The following is a 24,807-nucleotide window of genomic DNA, read 5'->3' as shown; positions in this document are numbered from 1 at the left end:
GGCCTCCCAAAGTGCTGGGATTACAGGTGTAAGCCACCATACCTGGCCTAAAAATAGATTCTTTAGAAATATATTCTTTGATTTCTTTTTTTTTTTGCGACGGAGTCTCACTCTGTCGCCCAGACTGGAGTGCAGTGGCCGGATCTCAGCTCACTGGAAGCAACGCCTCCCGGGTTTACGCCATTCTCCTGCCTCAGCCTCCTGTGTAGCTGGGACTACAGGCGCCGGCCACCTCGCCCGGCTAGTTTTTTGTATTTTTTAGTAGAGACGGGGTTTCACCGTGTTAGCCAGGATGGTCTCGATCTCCTGACCTCGTGATCTGCCCGTCTCGGCCTCCCAAAGTGCTGGGATTACAGGCTTGAGCCACCGCGCCCGGCCATATTCTTTAATTTCTAAACATTTGGGGATTTTCTAGATATGTTACTATTAATATTATTTGTCTCTAATTTCATTGTGATCAGATGATCAGAGAGTATATATTCTGTAAGATTGTTTGGGGTTTTTTCTTTTTATTCTTTTTTTTTTTTTTTTTTTAAATAGAGATAGGGTCTCACTCTTTAACCATGCTGGAGTGCAGTGGCACAATCATACTCACTGCAGCATCCAACTCCTTGGGCTCAATCTTCCCACTTCAGTCTCCCAAGTAGCTGGGACTACAGGCACATGCTACCATGCTCAGCTAAGTTTTTTACTTTTTATGGAGATGGGGTCTATCTATTTATTATGTTGCCTGGGTTGGTCTTGAATTTCTGGCCTTAAGCAATAGATTTTAATATTTAGAAGTATACTGAGACTTATCTTATGGCCCAGATATAATCTAGCTTGGCTAATGTTCTATGTGTGCTTGAAAAAAATGTAATCCCAGCACTTTGGGAGGCTGAAGTGGGTGGATCACCTGCAGTTATTTGGTGGAGTTTCTTGAATGTCAACTATATCAAATTGGTTGATGGTATTGTTCAGGTTTTCTATATGCAGCTGCTTTTTTGTCTAGTTGTTCTCTCAATTACCAAAAGAAGGTTTTCTTTTTTATGAGATGGAGTTTCACTCTTGTCCCCCAGGCTGGAGTGCGATGGCACAGTCTTGGCTCACTGCAACCTCTGCCTCTGGGATTCAAGCAATTCTCCTGCCTCAGCCCCCCGCCCCAAGTAGCTGGGATTACAGTCACCTGCCACCACGCCTGACTAATTTTTGTATTTTTCACAGAGACGGATTTTTACCATGTTGGCCAGGCTGGTCTAGAACTCCTGACCTCAGGTGATCCACCTGCTCTGGCCTCCCGAAGTGCTGGGATTACAGGCATGAGCCACTGCGCCCAGCCCAAAAGAAGGTTTTCAAATCTCTGACAATTGTGCATTTGTTGGTTACTTATTTATTTATTTAGAGACGGAGTCTCACTCTGTTGCCCAGGCTGGAGTGCAGTGGTGCAATCTTGGCTCACTGCAACCTCTGCCTCCCAGGTTCAAGCGATTCTCCTGCCTCAACCTCCCAAGTAGCTGGGATTACAGGCTCACTACAACCTCTGCCTCCCAGGTTCAAGCAATTATCCTGCCTCAGCTTCCTGAGTCGCTGGGATTACAGGTGCCCACCACCATGCCTGGCTAATTTCTTTGTATATTTAGTAAAGATGGGGTTTCACCATGTTGGCCAGGCTGGTTTTGAACTCCTGACCTCAAGTGAGCTGCCTGCCTTGGCCTCCCGAAGTGCTGAGATTACAGGTGTGAGTCACTGCACTGGCCTTTTTTTGTATTTTTACTAGACACAGGGTTTCACCATGTTGGCAAGGGTGGTCTCAAACTCCTGGCCTCAAGTGAGCCACTTGCCTCAACCTTCCAAATTGCTGGGATTACAGCCACTGCACCCAGCTGATTTTTCATATTTTTTTGTAGAGATGGTTTTTATTTTTATTTTATTTTTATTTTTTATTTTTTGAGACAGAGTCTCGCTCTGTGGCCCAGGCTGGATGGAGTGCAGTGGCACCATCTTGAGTCACTGCAACCTCTGCCTTCCAGGTTCCAGCGATTCTCCTGCCTCAGACTCCCAAGGAGCTGGGATTACAGGTGTGTGTCACCATGCCTTGCTAATTTTTGTATTTTTAGTAGAGACAGGGTTTCACCACGTTGGCCAGGCTGGTCTCAAACTCCTGACCTCAGGTGATCCACCCACCTCAGCCTCCCAAAGTGCTGGGATTACAGGCATGAGCCACCGTGCTCAGCCGGAGATGGAGTCTTGAGGGAAGATCTTTTGAGCCTGGGAGCCCAGGAGGTTGAAGTGCAGTGAGCCAAGATCGCACCACTACACTCTGGCCTGGGTGAGAGTGAAACCTTGTCTCAAAAAAAGAAAAGAAAAGAAATAAAAATTGTAAGAGTAAGTATATTTGCTATTAAGTGGAAATGGATCATCATAAAGGTCTTTATCCTCATTGCCTTCATGTTGAGTAGGCTGAGGAAGAGGAATGGTTGGTCTTGCTATCTCAGGGGCAGCAGAGGCAAAAGAGGTGGAAGGGCAGGCGGGAGAGGCAGGCACACTCTGGTGTAACTTTACAGAAATACATTGTAACTTCTGTCTGACATTTTTGCTTTTTCATTTCTCTAAAAATGTTTCTATATAGCAGCAGTCCCAACCTTTTGGGCACCAGGGACTGGTTTTATGGAAGACCTTTTTCCCATAGATGGGGTTAAGGGGGTGGTTTCGGGATGATTCAAGCACTTTATATTTATTGTGTGCTTTATTTCTATTATTATTACATTGTAACGCACAATGAAATGATTATACAGCTCACCCTAAGGTGGAATCAGTAGGAGCCCTGAGCTTGTTTTCTTGCAACTAGATGGTCCTTTCTGGGGTGAGAGAAGACAGTGACAGATCACCAGGCATGAGATTCTCATAAGGAGCTGGCAACCCAGATCCCTCACACACACAGTTCACAATGGGGTTTGCTCTCCTATGATCTGACAAGAGGTGGTGCTTACATGGGAATGCAAGTGACGGGGAACAGATGTAGATGCAGATGAAGCTTGTGTTTGCCTGCTCACCCGTCACTCACCTCCTGCTGTATGGCCTGGTGCCGGTGGCCTGGGGGCTGGGGACCCCTGCTATATGGTATTAATCCTTCTTCCACTGTTTGATTGAGTTTCAGTGCCTGCATCGCAGAAGGGTCCATGTCATAAAAGATGTCAAAAGTGGTCTTGAATAATCAGAACCCTTCTCCTAGACTGTCTAATGTTAATTGTTTTCTGCCACTGCTGCTTCTACATCTTCTTCTTCATCTGGCACAGGTTCAGAAGCACTCATCTCTATCATGTCATCTTCTGTTAATTTGTCTTGGGTGGTGTCTATTAAACTCTTCGATTCCCCTGAGATCCATATCAAACCCTTCACCCCATCTTTTTTGCCATATCCACAATCTTTTTCATGATTTCCTTGCTTGGCTTTATCATCAATCCTGTGAAATCATGCATAATATCTGGATGCAGTATTCTCCAGTAGGAATTTATTGTTTCAGGCTTGATGGTTTTCATGGCTTTTTCCATAATAATGATGGCATCTTCAGTGGTATAATCCTTCCAGACTTCCACAATGTTCTATCAGGGTTCGCTTCCATAGAGTTGACAGTCCTTTCCATAGAGTACCGTGTATATGTGTAATGAGTCTTTAAGGTCCTTATGATCCCCTGATCTAGAGGCTGAATTAGAGACAGTGTGTTTGGAGACAAGTAGACCACTTTGACACCTTCGGTATTGAACTGATGGGGTTCAATGCCAAGGGCATTGTCCAATAACAAGAGAATTTTAAAAGGCAAAACCAGGCCAGGTGTAGTGGCTCTCCCCTGTAATCCCAGCACTTTGGGAGGCTGAGGCGGCCACATCACTTGAGGTCAGGGGTCTGAGACCAGCCTGGCCAACATGGTGAAACCCTGTCTCTACTAAAAATACAAAAATTAGCTGGGCATAGTGGTGTGTGCCTGTAATCCCAGTTACTTAGGAGGCCGAGGCAGGAAAATCGCTTGAACCGAGGAGGTGGAGGCTGCAGTGAGCTGAGATCACGCTACTGCATTCCAGCCTGGGTGACAGAGTGGGACTCCATCTCAAAAAACAACAAAAAAAGGCAATCCCCTTACTGACAAGGTACGTCCTGACTTCAGGGACAAAGTATCAATGAAATCGATCCAGAAAAAGGGTGCTCGTCCAGGCTTTCTTGTTGTACAACCAAAAAATTGGCAGCTGGTGTTTTTCTTTCCCTTCGGCTTGGGGGTTAGCAGATTTATAGATAAGGGCAGCCTTCATAATAAACCTGACTGCATTTGCACAAAACAGTAGAGCTGGTTTATCTTTTCTTTCCTTAAATTCTACTGCTCACTTCTCTTCCTTACTAATAGAGGTCTTTTGTGGTTTTCTGTTTTCTTCTGCATTAAAAACCTGTCCAGGCAGGTACTTTTCTCCTCTTTTCTTTCTTTTTTGAGACAAAGTCTCACTCCCATTGCCCAGGCTGGAGTACAGTGGCACAATCACAGCTCACTGTAGCCTCAACCTCCTGGACTCAGGTGATCCTCCCACCTCAGCCTCCTGAGTAGCTGGGACTACAGGCATTTGCCACCACGCCTGGTGATTTTTTTTTTTTTTTTTTTTTTTGAGACAGAGTCTCGCTCTGTTGCCCAGGCTGGAGTGCAGTGGCACGATCTTAGCTCACTTAGCTCCGCCTCCCAGGTTCATGCTGTTCTCCTGCCTCAGCCTCCCAAGTAGCTGGGACTACAGTCGCCCGCTATCATGCCCAGCTAATTTTTCGTATTTTCAGTAGAGATGGGGTTTCGCCATGTTAGCCAGGATGGTCTCCATCTCCTGACCTCGTGATCCGCCCGCCTCGGCCTCCCAAAGTGATGGAATTACAGGCGTGAGCCACCGCGACCGGCCTTTTTTTTTTTTCTTTTTTTGTTTTTAGTAGAGATGGGGTTTCACCATATTGCTCAGGCTGGTCTTGAACTCCTGAACTCAAGCAATCCACCCACCTCAGCCTCCCAAAGTGCTGGGATTAGAGGTGTGGGCCACCGCGCTGGGCCTCAATTATTTTCTTATTGGCATCTCAGAACTCATCTTTTGTCTCTTGGTAGGTAAAACCTGCTTTTCCTGTTATCTTGACTTTTTTTTTTTTTTCTTTTTCTTTTGAGGCAGAATCTCACTCTCATCACTCAGGCTGGAGTGTGGTGGCACCAACACAGCTCACTGCAGCCTTGACCTCTGGGCTTAGGTGATTCTCCTACCTCAGCCTCCCAAGTAGCTGGGACTATAGGTGCATGCCACCATGCCTGACTAATTTTTAGTACTTTTAGCAGAAATAGGGTTTTGCCATGTTTCCCAGGCTAGTCTCAAACTTCTGGGCTCAAGCAGTCCTCCCATCTTGGCCCCCCAAAGTGCTAGAATTATAGGCATGAGTCACCGCACCCAGCCTCTCTTGACATTTTTAAAGCCAAACTTCTTTCTAAAACTACCAAACCATCCTTTGATGGCATTAAATTCTCTAGCGTTAGATCCCTCACTTTCCTTTTGCTTTGTCATGTAATGACTTCACTTTTTCTCAAATCACATTAGAGTCCACATGTACTCCTTTCTTATAGCAATCCTGCACCCACATAAAAGCTGCATTTTCAATATGACATAAAAAGGTATTTTGCAAAAAGTGCAAGATTTTCACACCTCCTGGTATAGCTTTACCGATTTCCTCTTTTTTTTTTTTTTTTTTTTTAACAACAGTCCTTACACTGGATTCATCTATCTTGAAATAGTGGACAACCACAGGTACAGACCTCAATCTGTGGAACATATCAAGCAACTCAGATTTTTCTTGAAATGTCATAACTTTTCTCTGCTTCCTGGAGTGCTCCCAGCATTAATAGTGGCACTTCACTTGGGTCCTATGCCAAAATTCAAGGTGGTATTGCACGAGACAATGAAAACTCCATGAGAACTGCAAGAGATCACCTTTTTACTGCAATAGGCAAGTTACTAGAGGGCAAACTGCTCATGCAGAGATGATTAGTGTCACAGCATTTTAAGTGGATACTCGAAACAACTGAACTCAATGCAATAGCAACAGAAGGTGGTTATAAAATTATTACAGTAGTACAGTATGTACTAATTTTATGCAGTTATGATTTAATACGGCATCGAAATTTTTCTTTTTTTTTTTTGAGACAGGGTCTCCCTCTGTCACTCAGGCTGGAGTGCAGTGGCATGATCACGGGTCACTGCAATTTTGACGTGGGCTCAAGCGATTCTCTCACCTCAATCTCCCAAGTAACAGGGACTACAGGTGCGTACCACTATGCCCAGTTAATTTTTTTAACAATTTTTTTGTAGAGACAGGGTCTGGCTATGTTGCCCAGACTGTAGTGCAGTGGCATGATCACAGCTCACTGTAACCTCAAATTCCTGGGCTCAAGTGATCCTCCTGCCTCACCTTCCTGAGTAGCTAGGACAGTACGCACGTGCCTCAAGTGATCCTCCCATCTTGGCCTCCCAAAGTGCTCTGATTACAGGTCTTGGCCACCTCATCCAGCCAATTTTAACTTCTTGTAATAGATAATTCTATATTTCATTGTAGTAAATGATTAAACAGACTAGTATCTATATTTGGTGCATTCATGACACACCAAACTTTCTCTTAATTTTTCAATATTTCTAGGCTATGTGGTTGGTTTGTACATTTTTCAAATTGTTGCAAATTTCTAAAAAAAAATTCCAATGTATTTATTGAAAAAAACTGGCTGGGCATGATGGCTCATGCCTGTAATCCCAGCACTTTGGGAGGCCAAGGCAGGTGGATCACGAGGTCAGGAGTTCAAGACCAGCCTGGCCAAGATGGTGAAACCCCATCTTTACTAAAAATACAAAAAAATTAGCCAGGCGTGGTGGCAGGTGCTTGTAATCCCAGCTGCTCGGGAGGCTGGGGCAGAGAATTGCCTGAACCCGGGAGGCAGAGGTTGCAGTGAGCCAAGATCACACCACTGCACTCTAGACTGGGTGACAGAGCAAGACTCCGTCAAAAAAAAAAAAAAAAAAAAAGCAAGAAAGAAGGAAAAAGAAAGAAAGGAGAAAGGAAAGGAGAAAGGAAAGGAAAGGAGAGGAGAAAGGAAAGGAAAGGAAAAAGGAAAGGAAAGGAGAAAGGAAAGAGAGGAGAAAGGAGAGGAGAGGAGAAAGGAGAGAAGAGGGGAGGGGAGGGGAGGGGAGGGGAGAGGAGGGGAGGGGAGGGAACAAACAAACTTGTGTGGATCCAGGCAGTTCAAACCCATGCTGTTCAAGGGTCAACTGTATATTTCTTTTAGATACTATATAGTTGGATCTTGATTTTTTTAAAGACAGTCTCACTCTGTCACCCAGGCTGCTGTCTTTTAGTTGGAGTGTTAAATTGAGGTTTATATTATATACAACATGGCCAAGTGATAGGTTCACAGATGGCTGCTGACACGGTATCCCAGCTGTGTCCTCAAAATTTGAGGCCAGGCCTCAGTCCCGCCGGGCGCGGTGGCTCAAGCCTGTAATCCCAGCACTTTGGGAGGCCGAGACGGGCGGATCACGAGGTCAGGAGATCGAGACCATCCTGAGCATCGACGGTGAAATGTCCCTGTCTCTACTAAAAACACAAAACAGCCAACAGGTGGCGGGCGCTTTTGTAGTCCCAGCTACTCGGGAGGCTGGGAGGGCGGGAGAATGGCACAAACCCGGAGGCGGAGCTTGCAGAGCTGGGAGATCCTGCCACTGCACTCCAGTCTGGCTATGATGACTGCCTAAAAAAGAAAGCTCAGTCCCAACGCAATGACAGTGGGCTTCCTGACATTCTGGCCCCATTGGCGGAAAATGCATCTCAGCCCCACAACCTCCCATCTCCTGCACAAAAGCAAATTCCTCCCCAGCCTCCCAGCCATGCGCACCACCTCACGCTGGTTACCTGCATTTTAGTACAGACAGGGTTTCACTGTTGGCTAGGGCTATTTGAACTCCTGATCTCAGGTGTTCTGACTGCCTCGGCCTCCCGAAGTGTTAGGACTACAGGTGTGAAACACCATGCTCGGCCTAGAAGGTGGGGTCCTTTAAGATGTTTTTAGATCATGAAGACTCCGCCCTCATGAATGGATTAATATCACTATGAAGAGGGCTTGTGGGAGTGGGTTCACTCTCTCTTGCCCTTCTGCTTTTCTGCCGTGTGAAGACACAGAGTTCATTCTCTCTTGTTCTTGTGCCTTCTGCCATGTGAGGATGCAATCAGAAGACTTGGATGCTTTTGGAACTATGAGAGAATAAATTTCTGTTCTTTATAAATTATCCAGTCTCAGATATTCTGTTATAGCATCACACAACAGACTAAGACAGGTTGCCATAACAAAGAACCACAGATTGGGTAGCTTAAACAACAGAAATTTATTTTCTCACAGTTCTGGGGGCTAGAAGTCTGAGATCAAGGTGTTGAGACGGTTGATTCCTTTTGGGGGCCATGAGAAAAGGATCTGTTCTAGGTTCTATTCTCTCCCCTCCGCTTGTAGATGGCTGTCTCCACATCATCTTTCCTCTGTTATGTGTCTATGTCTGAATTTTCTCTTATGAGGACACCAGTCATAGAGGAGTAGGGTCTACCCTAAGACCTCATTTTAACTTAAAACCTCTGTAGGCCAGGTGCGGTGGCTCAAGCCGATAATCCCAGTACTTTGGGAGGCCGAGGCAGGTGGGTTATCTGGGGTCAGGAGTTCGAGACCAGCCTGGCCGACACGGCGAAACTCCATCTCTACTAAAAATACAAAATATCACCAGGTGTGGTGGTGTGTGCCTGTAGTCCCAGCTACTTGGGAGGTTGAGGCAGGAGAATTGCTTGAACCCAGGAGCTGGAGGGTGCAGCGAGCCAAGATCGTGCCATTGCACTCCAGCCTGGGTGATACAGCGGGACTCCATCCAAAAAAAAAAAAAAAAAACACCTCTGTACAGATTCTATCTGTAATCCCAGCACTATGGAAGGCTGTAATCCCAGCATTATGGAAGGCTGCGGGGGGTGGGGGGGGGTGGCGGATCACGAGGTCATGAGTTCGAGACCAGCCTGGCCAACGCAATGAAACCCCGTCTTTACTAAAAATACAAAAATTAGCCAGGTGTAGTGGTCTGTGCCTGCAGCCCCAGCTACTCAGGAGGCTGAGGCAGGAGAATAGCTTGAACCCGGGAGGCGGAGGTTGCAGTGAGCCAAGACCATACCATTACACTCCAGCCTGGGTGACGGAGTGAGACTCCATCTCAAAAAAAAAAAAAATCTTCTGGCCGGGCGCAGTGGCTCACGCCTGTAATCCCAGCACTTTGGGAGGCTAAGTTGGGCGGATCATGAGGTCAGGAGATCGAGACCATCCTGGCTAACACTGTGAAACCCCGTCTCTACTAAAAAAACAAAAAAATTAGCTGGGCGTGGTGGCGGGTGCCTGTAATCCCAGTTACTCGGGAGGCTGAGGCAGGAGAATGGCATGAACCCAGGAGGTGGAGCTTGCAGTGAGCCGAGATCACGCCACTGTACTTAAGTCTGGGCGACAGAGCAAGAAACCATCTCAAAAAAAAAAAAAAAAAATTTCTATCTGTAAATATTAGGAGGATTACTTGAGCCCATGAGTTTGAGGCAGTAGTATGCTATGGCTGCGCCTGTGAATAGCCACTGCACTCCAGCCTGGGCAACATAGCAAGACCCGGTCTCTAAAATTAAATAAATAAATAAAGAAATATTACAAACACAATGAAATAAATAAATTAGGCAAGGATTATTAACACTAAGGCCAATGGCTGATAGATTGTTGGGGAACATGGTCTCAACTTACCACCCAACAAGTTATTTATTTTTACATGTGGAAAAGAGCTCCCTCTCAATAGAGAGATCTAGCAGATACCATCTTAACCGAGTAAATAAACTTAGTATCAACTGGGCGCAGTGGCTCACGCCTGTAATCCTAACACTTTGGGAGCCCAAGGCAGGCAGATCACCTGAGGTTTGGGGTTCAAGACCAGCCTAGCCAACATGGCAAAACGCTGTCTCTACTAAAAATACAAAAATTAGCTGGGCATGGTGACGCATGCCTGTAATCCCAGCTACTAGGGAGGCTGAAGCAGGAGAATCACTTGAACCCAGGAGGCAGAGGTTGCAGTGAGCGGAAACCGTGCCACTGCACTCCAGCCTGGGTGACAGAGTGAAACTCTGCCTCAAAAGAAAAAATAAAAATAAAAAGTAAAATAAACTCAGTATCATCAATGGGATAAGGCAACATTACATGACTAAAGTAATGCAACGAATAGGAAGAACATGTTATACAATATCCTTAGTATTCTTGTAGTATTATGTAGTATTCTTGCAAAAAGGCTTACTGTGAATCTAATTATAAAGAAACATTCAAAGAGACCCAAATTGAAGGATATCCTACAAGACAATTTGGATTCTTCAAAAATGTCAATGTCATGAAAAACAAAAAGACAGGAAGACCATTCTAAATTAAGAAAGAATCAAGAGCCGGGCGCGGTGGCTCAAGCCTGTAATCCCAGCACTTTGGGAGGCCGAGACGGGCGGATCACGAGGTCAGGAGATCAAGACCATCCTGGCTAACACGGTGAAACCCCGTCTCTACTAAAAAAATACAAAAAACTAGCCGGGCGAGGTGGCGGGCGCCTGTGGTCCCAGCTACTCGGGAGGCTGAGGCAGGAGAATGGCGGGAACCCGGAAGGCGGAGCTTGCAGTGCGCTGAGACCCGGCCACAGCACTCCAGCCTGGGCGACAGAGCGAGACTCCGTCTCAAAAAAAAAAAAAAAAAAAAAAAAAAGAAAGAATCAAGAGACATGACAACCAAATACAATCAGTGATCCCTCATTCAATCCTGAATCAGATATTTTTTTAAAGCTGTAATGGAAAACATAGGGATATTTAGAGAAATGTAATTATGATCTGTAGTCTAGATAATAATATTGCATTTTTATTTCTTGGTCACTTTGTAAAACAGGTGGCAGTTTCTCAGAAAGTTAACGGAATTGCCATATTATCCAGCAATTCCACTCTTAGTATGTACCCTAAAGAATTAAAAGCAGTGATTCCAATACTAGTAAACCAATGTTCATGGCGGCATATTCACAACAGCCAAAGGCTAAAACATTCCAAATGTCTATCAGTAAACAAAATGTGGTCTATCCATATAGGAGAATATTATTCAGCCTTAAAAAAAGACTGAAATTCTGAACATGTGCTACAACATGGCTGAACCTTAAAAACAATATGCTAAGTGAAGTAAGCCACACATCAAAGGACAAATAATGTGTGTCTCAACTTATATGAGGTAATTAAAAGAGGCAAATTCACAGACAGAAAGTAAAACTGAAGTTACCAGGGGGAATGGGGAGCTATCATTCAATGGGTACAGTTTCTGTTGGTGATGATGAAGTAGTTCTGGAAATGGATCGTGGTCACGGTTACACAACACTGTGAATGTACGTAATGCCACAACTATATACTTTAAAATAGCCAAATAGTAAATTTTATGTATATTTTACCACATTTTTATTTTTTGTTGTGTTTTAGAGACAGTGTCTTACTCTGTCATCTAGGCTGGAGTGCAGCAGTGCAATCATGGTTCACTGCAGCCTCTCAAACTCTCGGGCTCAAGCCATCCTCTTGTCTCAGTCCCCTGAGTAGTTGGGACTATAGGCACACACCAGTATGCCCAGTTAAAATTTTTTTTTTTTTTTTTGAGATGGAATCTCTCTCTGTCGCCCAAGCTGGAGTGCAGTGGCATGATCTCGGCTCACTGCAACCTCTGCCTCCCAGGTTCAAGCGATTCTCCTGCCTCAGCCTCCCAAGTAGCTGGGATTACAAGTGCTTGCCACCATGCCAGGCTAATTTTTGTATTTTTAGTAGAGACGGGGTTGCACCATGTTGGCCAGGCTGGTCTCAAACTCCTGACTTCATGATCCACCCACCTCGGCCTCCCAAAGTGCTGGGATTACAGGTGTGAGCCACCGCGCCTGGCATGCCCAGTTAATTTTTAACTTTTTTTTTTTTTTTTTTTTTTACAGATAGGGTCTCACTCTGTCGCTAAGGCTGGAGTGCAGTGGCAAGAACATTGCTCACTGTAGCCTCAGCCTCCTAGGCTCAAGTGCTCTTCCTGCCTTGGCCTCCCAAACTGCTGGGATTATAGGCATGAGCTACCATGCCTGGCCTAATAATCACATTATTATCTTTTTTTTTTTTTTTTTTTTTTTCTTTGAGACAGGGTCTCACTTTGTCACCCAGGCTGATTTTTAAATATTTTTGTAGAGATGGGAATCTCACTATGTTGTCCAGGCTAGTCTTGAATCCTGGCCTTAAGCAGTCCTCCCACCTTGGCCTCCCAAAGTGCTGGGATTACAGGCATGAGCCAGCACACTCAGTCCCAGATTTTTTTTTTTTTTTTTTTTTTTTTTTAAAGAAAAGACTGGCTAGGCGCAGTGGCTCACGCCTTTAATCCCAGCACTTTGGGAGGCCAGGGCAGGCAGATCACAAGGTCAAGAGATCGAGACCATCCTGGCCAACATGGTGAAACCCCATCTCCACTAAAAATACAAACATTATCTGGGCATGGGGTTGCACGCCTGTAGTCCCAGCTACTTGGGAGGCTGACGCAGGAGAATCGCTTGAACCCAGAAGGTGGAGGATGCAGTGAGCCAAGATCGTACCACTACACTCCAGCCTGGTGACAGAGTGAGACTCAGTCTCAACAAAAAAAGGAAAAGAAAAGATTGTGGTTATGCAGGATGATGTCCTTATTATGAGGAGATACAGACCAAAATATTTAGGGGTAAAGTGTCATAATGCCCGCAACTTATTTTCAGTTGGTCCAGGATAAAAAGAGAGAGAAAAGAAAGAAACATGGCAATAACAACTGGCGAATCCAGGTGTAGGTTACATAGCTGTTCACTGTACTATTCTTTCAACTTCTCTGCACTGAAATTTTTCAAAATAAAAAGTGCTCAAAAAGTATTTTTAAGTGGAGAGATGAATGGTGGAAGGAACCCTCCCAGATAGAAAGGTAAGCATGAGCAAAGGTGAAGAGGCAGAAAAAGTGTTTTTGAGAAACAGTTGGTAGTCTAGTGTGATGACAGTGAACGGTACATACTAGGATGTTCTGGGAGAGAAAGCCAGAAACGTAGGCTGGCATCAGATTGATAAAAGCCTTCAGCAAAAGAATAGAGAGTCTGGGCCGGGTGCGGTGGTTCACGCCTGTAATCCCAGCACTTTGGGAGGCCGAGGCGGGCGGATCACAAGGTCAGGAGTTTGAGACTAGCCTGGCCAACATGGTGAAACCCTATTTCTACTAAAAGTACAAAAATTAGCCAGGCACAGTGGCATGCGCCTGTAATCCTAGCTACTTGGGAGGCTGAGACAGGAGAATCACTTGAACCTGGGAGATAGAAGTTGCAGTGAGCTGAAATCACGCCACTGCACTCCAGCCTGGATGACAGAGCAAGAATCCGTCTCAAAAAAAAAAAAAAAGTAGGCTGGGCGCGGTGGCTCAAGCCTGTAATCCCAGCACTTTGGGAGGCCGAGGCGGGTGGATCACGAGGTCAGGAGATCGAGACCATCCTGGCTAACATGGTGAAACCCCGTCTCTACTAAAAATACAAAAAACTAGCCGGGCGTGGTGGCGGGCGCCTGTAGTCCCAGCTACTCGGAGGCTGAGGCAGGAGAATGGCGTGAACCTGGGAGGCGGAGCTTGCAGTGAGCCGAGATCGCGCCACTGCACTCCAGCCTGGGTGACACAGCGCGAGACTCCGTCTCAAAAAAAAAAAAAAAAAAAAGTAGTTCAAGTCTTCTTTCCCTAACCTCCTCTCTTATCTGAGTCCTTTTTCCTTTTGAAGAGGAGAAGAATCAGAGGTATCTGCACAGAAGCACAAGTCCTGCAGCATGCAGGCCAAGATGGGCACCCGTAGGAAGCTCAAGTGCAGATAGGCCAGGCAAGCATATGTGCCACTGGGGTCAACAGCTGCTGCTTGCACTACCGAGAGGGAGGAGAGGAGGGAAAGAAGGAAGAGAGAAATGAACAGGGCTGAGGTGGAGGGTGAGGGTGAAGCTGCAGCAGGATGGTGGGGTGGGCAAGTGGGGACCACCTGCGGATGGTGCTGCACATAGGCCTTGCTCCACACAGCGCCACCCACCACAGGGATATTCGGGAGTAGCGGCCGGGGGGATCTCTGCTTATCAGCTCAGGCATCCCATTAACCCCAAAATGATTCCACTGGTTGCCTCCAAACCACATACTCTAGGCCCCATGGCACTCAGCCTCCCTCCCAATTTCCCATTTCTGTGTTGAAAATAAGAGCTTCAGGTTGGCAGGAGTGAGGACATTCTGAGAAGGCAGAGTTCAGCCTGGCATAGGAACATTTGGGATGATCAGATCTCAGACGGCGGATAGAGCTGGAGGAGGCATCTAGCTGAGCCACCAGGGAGGGTGGAGGGTGTGAAAAAGGTCTCTCGAGGGCCATCAGAGGATGGGAGTCAGTCCGCCAAACCAAGAGAGGAGCTGCACAGCAGTGTGCGCTGCCTGGGGAGACAGGCTGCTGCTGTTCTGGGCAAAGCAGGCCAGCTCCAAGCCTTCTCAGGCCATATGAAGATAAATTATGTAGGATGCATATAACCAGCTCCCTCTCCCCAGGGGCATCCTCCTTTACCCAAACGTGTCTCCCACCTCCACCTCCATGGCTCCGGCTTGAGTTATGCCAGCAGGTGGGACCCTTCTTTAGCCTTTAGCCTGAGCCTTTACCTTCCTTGCCACACTCACCTTCCACCTTTACCTCTATGGCTCATTGAGCTGCTCTGCCAGGGGTGCCAATGAGATGGGGTCGCATAGGGTGTAGCATTACTATCCAGGCCAATCCCATCAGGCAAACTTTTGCTAACTTCCTTCCCCACCCAGCAGGGGAACAGTTTTCCTATTCCTGGTTCTCTAACCCAGATACAGAATCCCCTAAAGTCTCACAGCTACCCAGGGTGCCTACCTGGGAGAGGGTGCACCTGGCAGAGTCAAGGGGAAGAGCACAAGCTCTCTGATGGGACCTGCTGCCCTGAGAACAAGTCAGCATGTACTGAGGGCATGAAAGCGAGAAACTCAGATCAAACGTGTCCAATGACACAGAGAAGCTGTGCTGGGATAGGACACTGAGGAAAATGGGCAGGAAATTCTAGCTGAAATGGGAAAAAAGGAGAGTCTTGGTCTAGTTTCAGGTTAACCTAGGACCGTGTTCTCACTAGCAGACAGATGGCACCCTGTCAGTGATTATGGAGGCGGTGGAAAGATCACTGCTCTCAGTGGTATCATTTAGTTCTTTGACCTACAACCTAAGAAATCAGATCCCTCACGTGGAAAAGTGAAAGTCACAATACAAGACCTTACAGCTGTTGAGATTAAATGAGATCACATGTAAGTGCCAGTGCTTAGTAAATTGCATAGGACCATAACGCCCTTGAAGTAGGCAGACAGAGGCCTCCATGGCAGGCACTGGGCTGTCATAACCTCTTATCAAGTACCAGGCCTGGAGCTACTCAGGCTTCACATGGCACTTAGCTATAAGGAAATCCTGATACACCCTGCAGGCCCTTACCTGTGGCCCGTGGAGCGGGAGTAAAGTGGGAAAGAAGGATGAAAAGGAAGAACCATTCTCTGGAGAGGGAGCACGGGTTGCCAGAAGGATGGTATAAAGGCTCACCTTGAGTTGCATCTCCAGGAGAAGGAGTATTTGTGGTCCCCAGATGTCCTCCAACATCCCATATCTAGGGACAAAAAAGACAGTCAGTTGTGCTCTATCCCCTGTCTGGTTGCATCTGCTTAATCTCTCCCCAGCTTCCTTTTTCTGAGGATGACTCCACCTTCTGAGCAACAGAAGATTCCAGTGGGAATCTAGACCTTGGATGAATTAAACAGGACTTGGGAGGATTTGCCCTGTCCTCAGGCCATTCTCCTTTCAATCTTTTCTACTTTTGCTATCCCAGCTCCTGAGGTCGTTCTCCCCTCCACAGGCCATTAAACACCTGTCTCGAAGGGGTCTCCTTCAAGGTTAGCTCCTAGTGCAGGTTCAGCCCTGGACAGAACTGGAAAAGGGCAGGGCCCTGGAAGTCAGCCTGAAGATGGTGTGCTGAAGCCAGCTTCCTTCCTGTGCAGCAGCGGCAGGTCTTGGCAATCTGCTGGCATGGTGGACACAGCTTCCCACTACCAACTGGGTCACAGATGGGAGAGAAATCTCCCTAGGAAGGAGTGGGCCATAGAAAAAGAAAAGCCAAGAATGGACACAAGAGTCAAGGGAGTGTCCGTCACTGGTCTGAGGACTGCTGCATGGTCCTATGCTTCCGTTTCCTTCCCTCATGGTTCTTCACCTTGGTTCCAGGGAAACAGGCTCACAAACCCCTTATCCACTGATGAGACCTTGTTCCCTGGGCTCTCAGCTGGTACTGCACTAAAGATGCCAACAATATGGCCCTTGCCCCATAATCATCTGCCGATTCGCCTCTTTCCCCTAGAAGAATGGCTCTGAGACAGCATGTGAGTCTAATCAAAGAGCTTCAGGGTAATATAGAGACCACAGCTCCATTCCTCTCCACACGAAACTCGTAGCCCCTACTCATTCGCTAATATTTACCATAGCAACCATGTGCCAATCAGGGGAGGAAAACACTGACCAAAATCTACTCCCTGCCTCCCAGAAGCTCACCATTTAATCAGGGCTACAGACAGCTCTCCTTCATGTATCTCAAAGTTATGGAATGGGTGCCCGGAATATCTTTTGCCTACTTCTTGGCATATCTACATTGTTTACATGCTTTAGGAGTTTCAAATGCTGTCTTTTTGATTCTCTCATTATACAGTGTGACTCGGCAGCGATGTCTCCTGCCTCTGAATCTTCAGAGCAGTAACCTGGGCCTCTCTATGACACATCACTTTCTACTTGAATTTTATGTTTTTAATGCATAATTGATCTTCTCTACTAGACTGTATTTCCTGAGAGCAGAGAAAGTGTCTTTTACATCTTCATATCCCTCAGAGCACCCTGCACAGTTCCATGTACACAGTAGGTGCTCAAAAAATATTCATGGAAAGCCAAGCATGGTGGCTCACACCTGTAATCCCAGCTTTTTTTTTTTTTTTTTTTTTTTTTTGAGACGGAGTCTCACTCCGTCGCCTAGGCTGGAGTGCAGTGGAGCGATCTCAGCTCATTGCAAGCTCCGCCTCCCAGGTTCACGCCATTCTCGTGCCTCAGCCTCCCGAGTAGCTAGGACTACAGGCGCCCACCACCACACCCGGCTAGTTTTTTTTTGTATTTTTTAGTAGAGACAAGAGGTTTCACCGTGTTAGCCAGGATGGCCTTGATCTCCTGACCTCGTGATCCGCCCGTCTCAGCCTCCCAAAGTGCTGGGATTACAGGCTTGAGGCACCGTGCCCGGCCAATCCCAGCATTTTGGGAGGCTGAGGTGGGCAGATCACCTGAGGTCAGGAGTTCAAGACCAGCCTGGTCAACATGGTGAAACCCCACTTCTCCTAAAAATACAAAAATTAGCCAGGCATGGTGGTGTGTGCCTGTAATTTCAGCTACTTGAGAGGCTGAGGCAGAAGAATCGCTTGAACCCAGGAGGCAGAGGGTGCAGTGAGCCGAGATCACACCACTGCCCTCCAGCCTGGAAGACAAAGTGAGACAAGATGTTTGTTGGACGAATGAAGGCTTGTTTGTGAAATTATTGGATGTTCCCAGATTTTTAAAATATATACTTTTTTCATTAATTTAAAACTCCTTGTTACAATTTTCTCAATTAACACAAAGCTTGAACTCAATGCAAGCAGCATAGAATTCTTATGCATTCCTTATAACCATGAAAGTAACCAGTCTTATGTAAATATATAATTCTATATTCAGCTGCTTTTGCATCATAACATGTAAGTACTCATATCCTCTATGAACCTTAAGTGTCTACCCTGCTATGTGGCATTAAGCCTGCATCCTCCCTAAATGCTGTGTGGTAACGCTATAATTCAGCCTACAGCTGAATGGAGGCAATACACTGGCCTTGAGCATCCAACCTTGGGTAAAAAGACTCAGGTTTCCCCATCAAAATCAGCCTACAAAACCATCCTGCCTAGCCAGGTGTGGTGGCTCACGCCTGTAATCCCAACACTTTGGGAGGCCGAGGTGGGCAGATCTCTTAAGGCCAGGAGTTTGAGACCAGGAGTTTGAGACCAGCCTGGCCAACATGGGGAGAAACCCCATCTCTACCAAAAAATACAAAAATTATCCGGGAGTAATGGCACACGCCTGTAGTCCCAGTTACTCAGGAGGCTGAGGCACGATAATCGCTTGAACTCAGGAGGAGGAGGGTGGGGTGAGCAGAGATCACACCACTGCACTCCAGCCTGGGTGACAGTGAGACACTGTCTCAAAATAAACAAACGAACAAAAAACAAAAAACAAAAAACCGTCCTTCCTAGGAGAATGAACTTGCCCAGAAATAAAGTGAATTCAAAAATTAAGAAAAGGTCTTATGGTGGCTAGGGACTGTTGTAGAAATTGTCAGAAACGATAGCTGGGACCTGGGATAGCACTTCCTCTATGCAGTCCCTGGGCTAAAAACTTACATGTGTCATCTCATTTAATCCTCAAAAACCGGAGGTAGTATTAACATTATCCCCAATCTTGCAAATGAAGCAGCTGAGTCTCAAGAGATGTAATAAGTTTGTCCAAAGTCACAAACCCAAGTTTCTCTGACTCTAGATCCCAAGCTGAGAGTCTTGCTCAGATCATCCCAGGTTCCCTTCTTTCTTCTTGCACTTGGGGTGCAATAAGGGGCAATGGAGCCAGCAGTGTGTAACATACTGCACCGTCGGAAGAGACGTTAGGGATCATCCGTTTCAGCCTCCTTATTTTACAGAAGAAGGAACTCGTAGGTCACACAGAGCCAGGGGCGGCTCTGCAACGGAATCGCAATGGGCACTAGAATTCCAGTCCAAGCCTCATTTTACAGAGCGGGGGAACCGAAGCCCACAGGGCCTGGGGGCCTCCCGGGTTCCGAATCCACCAGCGGCTGAGCCAGATCCAGCCCCGGGCGCACTCACCGCCCTGTCTGATTCTACCTCCGCGTTCACCTGCGCCGCGAACCCTCCCCGTGGGCTGCCAGCTCCCGGGAGTACCTGTCGGCCGCGCAAAGGCCCTCGGCTCGCGGTGACAAGACGCCGGCGCGGGCGAGCGGGCCTTCGCGGGCCACAGCCGGACCCCGGCATCGCGGACCCTGGTCGCCTCGCCAGCCCCTTTCCTCAGAACGGCAAGGCCTCAGGAGCGTGTGCACGCCGGGACGCCCCAGATTATTTGGAAGCGCTGGTCCCGGAGGCAAGGCCGGCTTGGTCTCCTCTCCTCAATCCCCCTACGCCGCCCCCTGGACCTTCTGCAGACCGGGTCCCAGCCCCAGAGTACCTCAGGAAAAAACCACACCGCGCCTCGCTGAGTCAAGCGGCCGGGACTCTAGAAGGGGCGAGGTTCCCATGGCAACGAGGGAAAACTATTTGCGCCTGCGCAGAGGCGCTAGGCACGCTGGGAAATGTGGTTTCTGGGTTGTCCCTGGAAGCTAAAGGAACAGACACAAGGTGGCGCGCGAACGTTGCGGTCGATGTGGCTAACCCGGGTCCCCAGCTCCCGGGCGCTGCGGGCACAGGAGAGGCCGCGAAGGTCTGAAAGGCAGTTTCTCTGAGGCGTCTGGGATGCGGAGTGAAGAGAAGGCAGAGTCTCTTCCGCGCGGTTGATTTTGCCGTTTGAAAACTTGGCCTAACGAGGGACCGCCCTGTCCGGGGCGAGGGCGACCGCTTCCGAGGCCCCGCCCCAGCCTGGGCTGAGCGGGGCGCGGCGGAGGGAGGACGCTCTGACGGTGGGAGCTGGATCCGGAGGGAAGCGCGCGGCGGTCGTGCTGCAAGGGTTCCAGGTCTGGTCTGGGCGACGCCTCGCGCTGCTGAGGCTCCTGTGCGGGGTGGGAGTTGAAAGCTGGCTCCGGGAGCAGCAGTCATCCTGATCCTCCCACCCGCGAGCTCCGAGCACTTCTAGATCCAGGTCCCGCCTTGGGCGGAACTGTGCAGTCAGTTGACTGCCCAGGAGCCACCTTCCCCACTGCCGAGTTAGGCTCTTGGAATGAGAATCTAGAAACCCAGGATCTGATTCCGGCTCTGTTAGACTAAGTAGTTACTTCTCTGAGCCTCAGTTTACTCATTTCTAGAAAACGATGGTATTGGGCCGGGTGCGGCGGCTCACGCCTGTAATCCCAGCACTTTGGGAGACCGAAGGGGGTGGAGCAGCGGAGGTCAGGAGTTCGAGATCAGCCTGGCCAACATGGTGAGACCCCCGTCCTCTACTAAAAATACAAAAATTAGCCGGCGTCGTGACACATGCCTGTGATCCCAGCTACTCAGGAGGGTGAGACATGAGAATCACTTGAACCTAGGAGGCAGGCGGAAGTTGCAGTGAGCCAAGATCGTGCCGCTGCACTCCAGTCTGGGCCACAGAGTGGGACTCTGTCTCAAAAAAGTAATTAATTAATTAATTGCTTAAAAACGGTGGTAATCATAATGCCTGCCCTTTCTCCCTCTGGGAGTGTTGCAAGATGATGACATTGATGTGTAGGCTGGGTAGTCCGTTAAGGACACAGGCATTGCCATTCACTATAAATTGGTGCACTTTCTTGGAAAGAAAGCCTTTGCTTCAAGAATTCTAGAAGTTTTATCCTACAGATTTAGCGATCATGTGTGCATGAAAAAGTATATACAGGCCGGGCGCGGTGGCTCACGCCTGTAATCCCAGCACAGGCTGAGGCAGGTGAATCACGAGGTCAGGAGTTCGAGACCAATCTGGCCAACACAGTGAAACCCCGTCTCTACTGAAAATACAAAAAATTAGCTGGATGTGGTGACGGGCGCTTGTAATCCCCGTTACTTAGGAGGCTGAGGCAGGAGAATCGCTTGAACCCGGGAGACTGAGGTTGCAGTGAGCCAAGATGGCGCCACTGCACTCCAGCCCAGGCGACAGAGTGAGACTCTGTCTCAAAAAAAAAAAAAGTATATACAGGGGTGCTTTTTTTTTTTTTTTCTCCTGAGACAGAGTCTCGCTCTGTCACCCAGGTTGGAGTACAGTGGGGTGATCTCTGCTCACTGCAACCTCTGCCTCCCAGGCTCAAGACATCCCACCTCAGCCTCCTGAGTAGCTGGGACTACAGGGCCACCATGCCTGGCTACACTTTGATACATTTTAACAATACATGCTATCTAGACATTGCCAGAATTTAGCCTCTACCTCCCTTCCAGAAGAGGAATCCTTGGCACCTATCTGGGTGGTATGCCTAAGGGCCACAAGATGTGGGGTACAGGGAAGCTAGTTCTGATTCCTGATCCATTCTGCTGAGCAAACACTGGGGGCTACCCCCCATTCTGTGGCCAACTAGGAGTCCTACCCAGGCTGCCCTTTCAGTATTCCTAACCTAGGGCTGCAGGTGGGTGGGTGGTGGTGAGAGTGTCGGGGGAAGCCAAGGCCAGGCCCTGCCCTCCTGCAGCCTGTGCATCTCAGAAGGCAGGTCTGATCAGGAACTCAGAGCTGTGGGGCTCACTAGCTGTGGGATCCACTAGAATCCAAGAGGATTCTAAGAAGTCAGAAGTCAGCAATCAGGGAAATGAAGACTGGAGGGGAAACTGCATCAAAAATACAGACAAGAGGGCACCAAGTGTGGTGGCTCATGCCTGTAATCCCAGCACTTTGGGAGGCTGAGGCAGGCGGATTGCTTGAGCCCAGGAGTTCGAGACCAGCCTGGGCAATATAGTGAAACCCCATCTCTACAAAACAAAACAAAACCTACAAAAATTAAGAATCCTATGGGTTGGGTGCAGTGGCTCACGCCTGTAATTCCAGTACTTTGGGGAGGCTAACTAAGGTGGTTGGATCACCTGAGGTCAGGAGTTCGAGACCAGCCTGGCCAATATGGCAAAATGCTGTCTCTACTAAAAATACAAAATTAGCTGCGCATCGTGGCGCGCGCTTATAATCCCAGCTCTTTGGAAGCCTGAGGCAGGAGAATTGCTTGAACCTGGGAGACAGAGGTCGCAATGAGCCAAGATTGCACCATTGCACTCCAGCTTGGAAGACAGAGCGAGACTCTGTCTCCGAAAAAAAAAAGGAACCCTGTGTATACACAAAGCTCACACAAATTGCTAGAGGGGCAAAAAATAATAAAGAAGGATATAAAATGAAAAGTAAATCTCGCTCCTACTCTGTCCTCCAGTCCTTCACGTCTACTCAGGCAATGATTTGTTACCAGCTGCCTTTTGAGGCACTCCAGGTACCCCATGCTTATGTAATCAAATATATTGGTATCGGCATATTTTTAAATACAGACAACAGCATGTTAACATACTATTCTATACTTTGAAAATTTGTTCATATCACCGAGTTCTACATCGGTACCGTGGTGTTATACATACATTGGTTTTCGTCCAGGGCTCCTGGCTCATCATCCTCATAGCCCTTCTTCAGTCTTTTGTTCTAATGTTGAGTGTGTCAGGCCTCAGGAGCAGGCCACAGGAAACAACCTCTTGACATTCTGCCCTCCTTTCCCCTGCCCCAAGGCAGGGCTCTACTGTTCCCCCCCACTTTCAGAAAGACCTTCCTCCTCACCCTATACCCTGGTGTAAGGAATGCTGTTGTCATGAAGCTTCCATTAAAAACCCAAGAGGACTGGCTTCTTGGAGCTCTGGGTAGCTGACCATGTGCAGGTTCCTTGATGGAGGGGCACCTAGGGAGGGCGTGCACACTCCGCACCCTCCCCCATGCCTCACCCTACACATCTCTTCATCTTTATCCTTTGTAGTATCCTTTATTATAAGCCACTAAACATAAGTGTTTCTTTGAGTTCTGTGAGCTGCTCCAGCAAATTAATCAAACCCAAAGAGGGGATCGTGGGAACCCCAACTTGAAGCTGGTCAGGCAGAAGTTCTGGAGGCCTGGACTTTTGACTACGGTCTGAGGGAAGGGAGATGCAGTCTTGGGGGCTGAGCCCTCAACCTGTGGGATCTGACACTGTCTCCCGGTAGACAGAGTTGGAATGGAATTGGAGGCCACCCAGCTGGTCTGTTGCTTGGTGTGTGGGGAGAGACACCCACACTTTTTTTTTTTTTTGAGATGGAGTCTTACTCTTGTCACACAGGCTAGAGTGCAATGGCGCAATCTTGGCTCACTGCAACCTCCACCTTCTGGGTTGAAGCAATTCTCCTGCCTCAGCCTCCTGAGTAGCTGGGATTACAGGTGCCCACCACCATGCCTGGCTAATTTTTTTGGTATTTTTAGTAGAGTCGGGGGTTTCACCATGCTGGCCAGGCTGGTCTCGAACTCCTGCCCTCAGGTGATCCACCCGCTTCAGCCTCCTGAGTAGCTAGGATTACAGGTGTGAGCCACTGCTCCTGGCCCACCCAATACCTTTGGTCACCAGTCTTATGTGTTGGTAACTGTGATGGTGTGAGGGCAGAGGAAACACCATTGGAGTTTTGCCCACAAATGGTACATGAGAGATTTGCCTCATTTAAAAAATAATGGCCAGGCGCGGTGGCTCAAGCCTGTAATCCCAGCACTTTGGGAGGCCGAGACGGGCGGATCACAAGGTCAGGAGATCGAGACCATCCTGGCTAACACGGTGAAACCCCGTCTCTACTAAAAAATACAAAAAACTAGCCGGGCGAGGTGGCGGGCGCCTGTAGTCCCAACTACTCGGGAGGCTGAGGCAGGAGAATGGCGTAAACCCAGGAAGCAGAGCTTGCAGTGAGCTGAGATCCGGCCACTGCACTCCAGCCTGGGCGACAGAGCGAGACTCCGTCTCAAAAAACAACAACAACAACAACAAAAAACACATGTTCTATTTGATGGAATCCATCAGTTAAGTGGTCATTTATTGATGAATAGTGACCCGGTCTCAAAAATAAAATTAAATAATAAATAAAATAAAATGCATCAAAATGTAGAGGGGTACTTAGGGATTTCCAGGTCTAATCCCGTTGTTTTACAGAAAGAAACAGAGACTCAAAGTAAAGTAATTCATAAGTGGTGAAGCTGGGGCTAAATCTGAGTCTCCTGCCACTGGGCACTTCAGGGTTAGAGCAGTGCTGGGAGTCCCACCAGGGCCCGGGTGAGAGATTCATTCTTAAAACTGGGTGTAGGCCGGGCGCGGTGGCTCAAGCCTGTAATCCCAGCACTTTGGGAGGCCGAGGCGGGTGGATCACGAGGTCAGGAGATCGAGACCATCCTGGCTAACATGGTGAAACCCCGTCTCTACTAAAAATACAAAAAACTAGCCGGGCGTGGTGGCGGGCGCCTGTAGTCCCAGCTACTCGGAGGCTGAGGCAGGAGAATGGCGTGAACCTGGGAGGCGGAGCTTGCAGTGAGCCGAGATCACGCCACTGCACTCCAGCCTGGGTGACACAGCGCGAGACTCTGTCTCAAAAAAAAAAAAAAAAAAAAAAAAAAAAAAACTGGGTGTGAAGTCTCAGTCACTGAGAATGCTTGGTGCCAGCTCCCATCTCTGAGGACTGCTTTGAGGGAAGGAGTTGAATCTGGCCCCTTCCCCAAACCAGTGTTGTGTATTATAGAGCAGAGAGCATACATAATCTTGGGAAGAGGGATAGAAGTGACAAAGATGGGCCAGGCGCAGTGGCTCATGCCTGTAATCCCACACTTTGAGAGGTCGAGATGTGTGGATCGCTTGAGCCCAGGAGTTCGAGAACAGCCT

At 48.1% G+C, this 24,807-nt stretch overlaps 1 protein-coding gene across 6 annotated transcripts in view; it reads right to left on the bottom strand.

Moving 5' to 3' along the window:
* Nucleotides 1-20,088, bottom strand: part of RAD9A (RAD9 checkpoint clamp component A) — an 80,872-nt gene extending 60,784 nt beyond the window's left edge. For 2 of the 6 annotated variants that reach the window (XM_017948219.3, XM_017948222.3), the window contains exons 1-2: nucleotides 19,196-20,088; nucleotides 15,732-15,795 (exon numbers count right to left, since the gene is read on the bottom strand). The gene's annotated coding sequence lies outside the window, so the exon portion shown is untranslated. Of the gene's footprint in view, nucleotides 1-15,731; nucleotides 15,796-18,643; nucleotides 18,922-19,195 lie in introns of those variants that run through there. The other 4 variants (XM_017948217.3, XM_003909478.5, XM_021925492.2 and 1 more) reach the window with 2 other exon arrangements.
* Nucleotides 20,089-24,807: the final 4,719 nt, after the last annotated feature.

Source organism: Papio anubis, chromosome 12, assembly GCF_008728515.1.
Source record: "Papio anubis isolate 15944 chromosome 12, Panubis1.0, whole genome shotgun sequence".
NCBI classification, from domain to species: Eukaryota; Metazoa; Chordata; class Mammalia; order Primates; family Cercopithecidae; genus Papio; species Papio anubis.
Note: the sequence above shows the minus strand (reverse complement) of the source record. Positions and strands in the feature narration are given on the sequence as shown.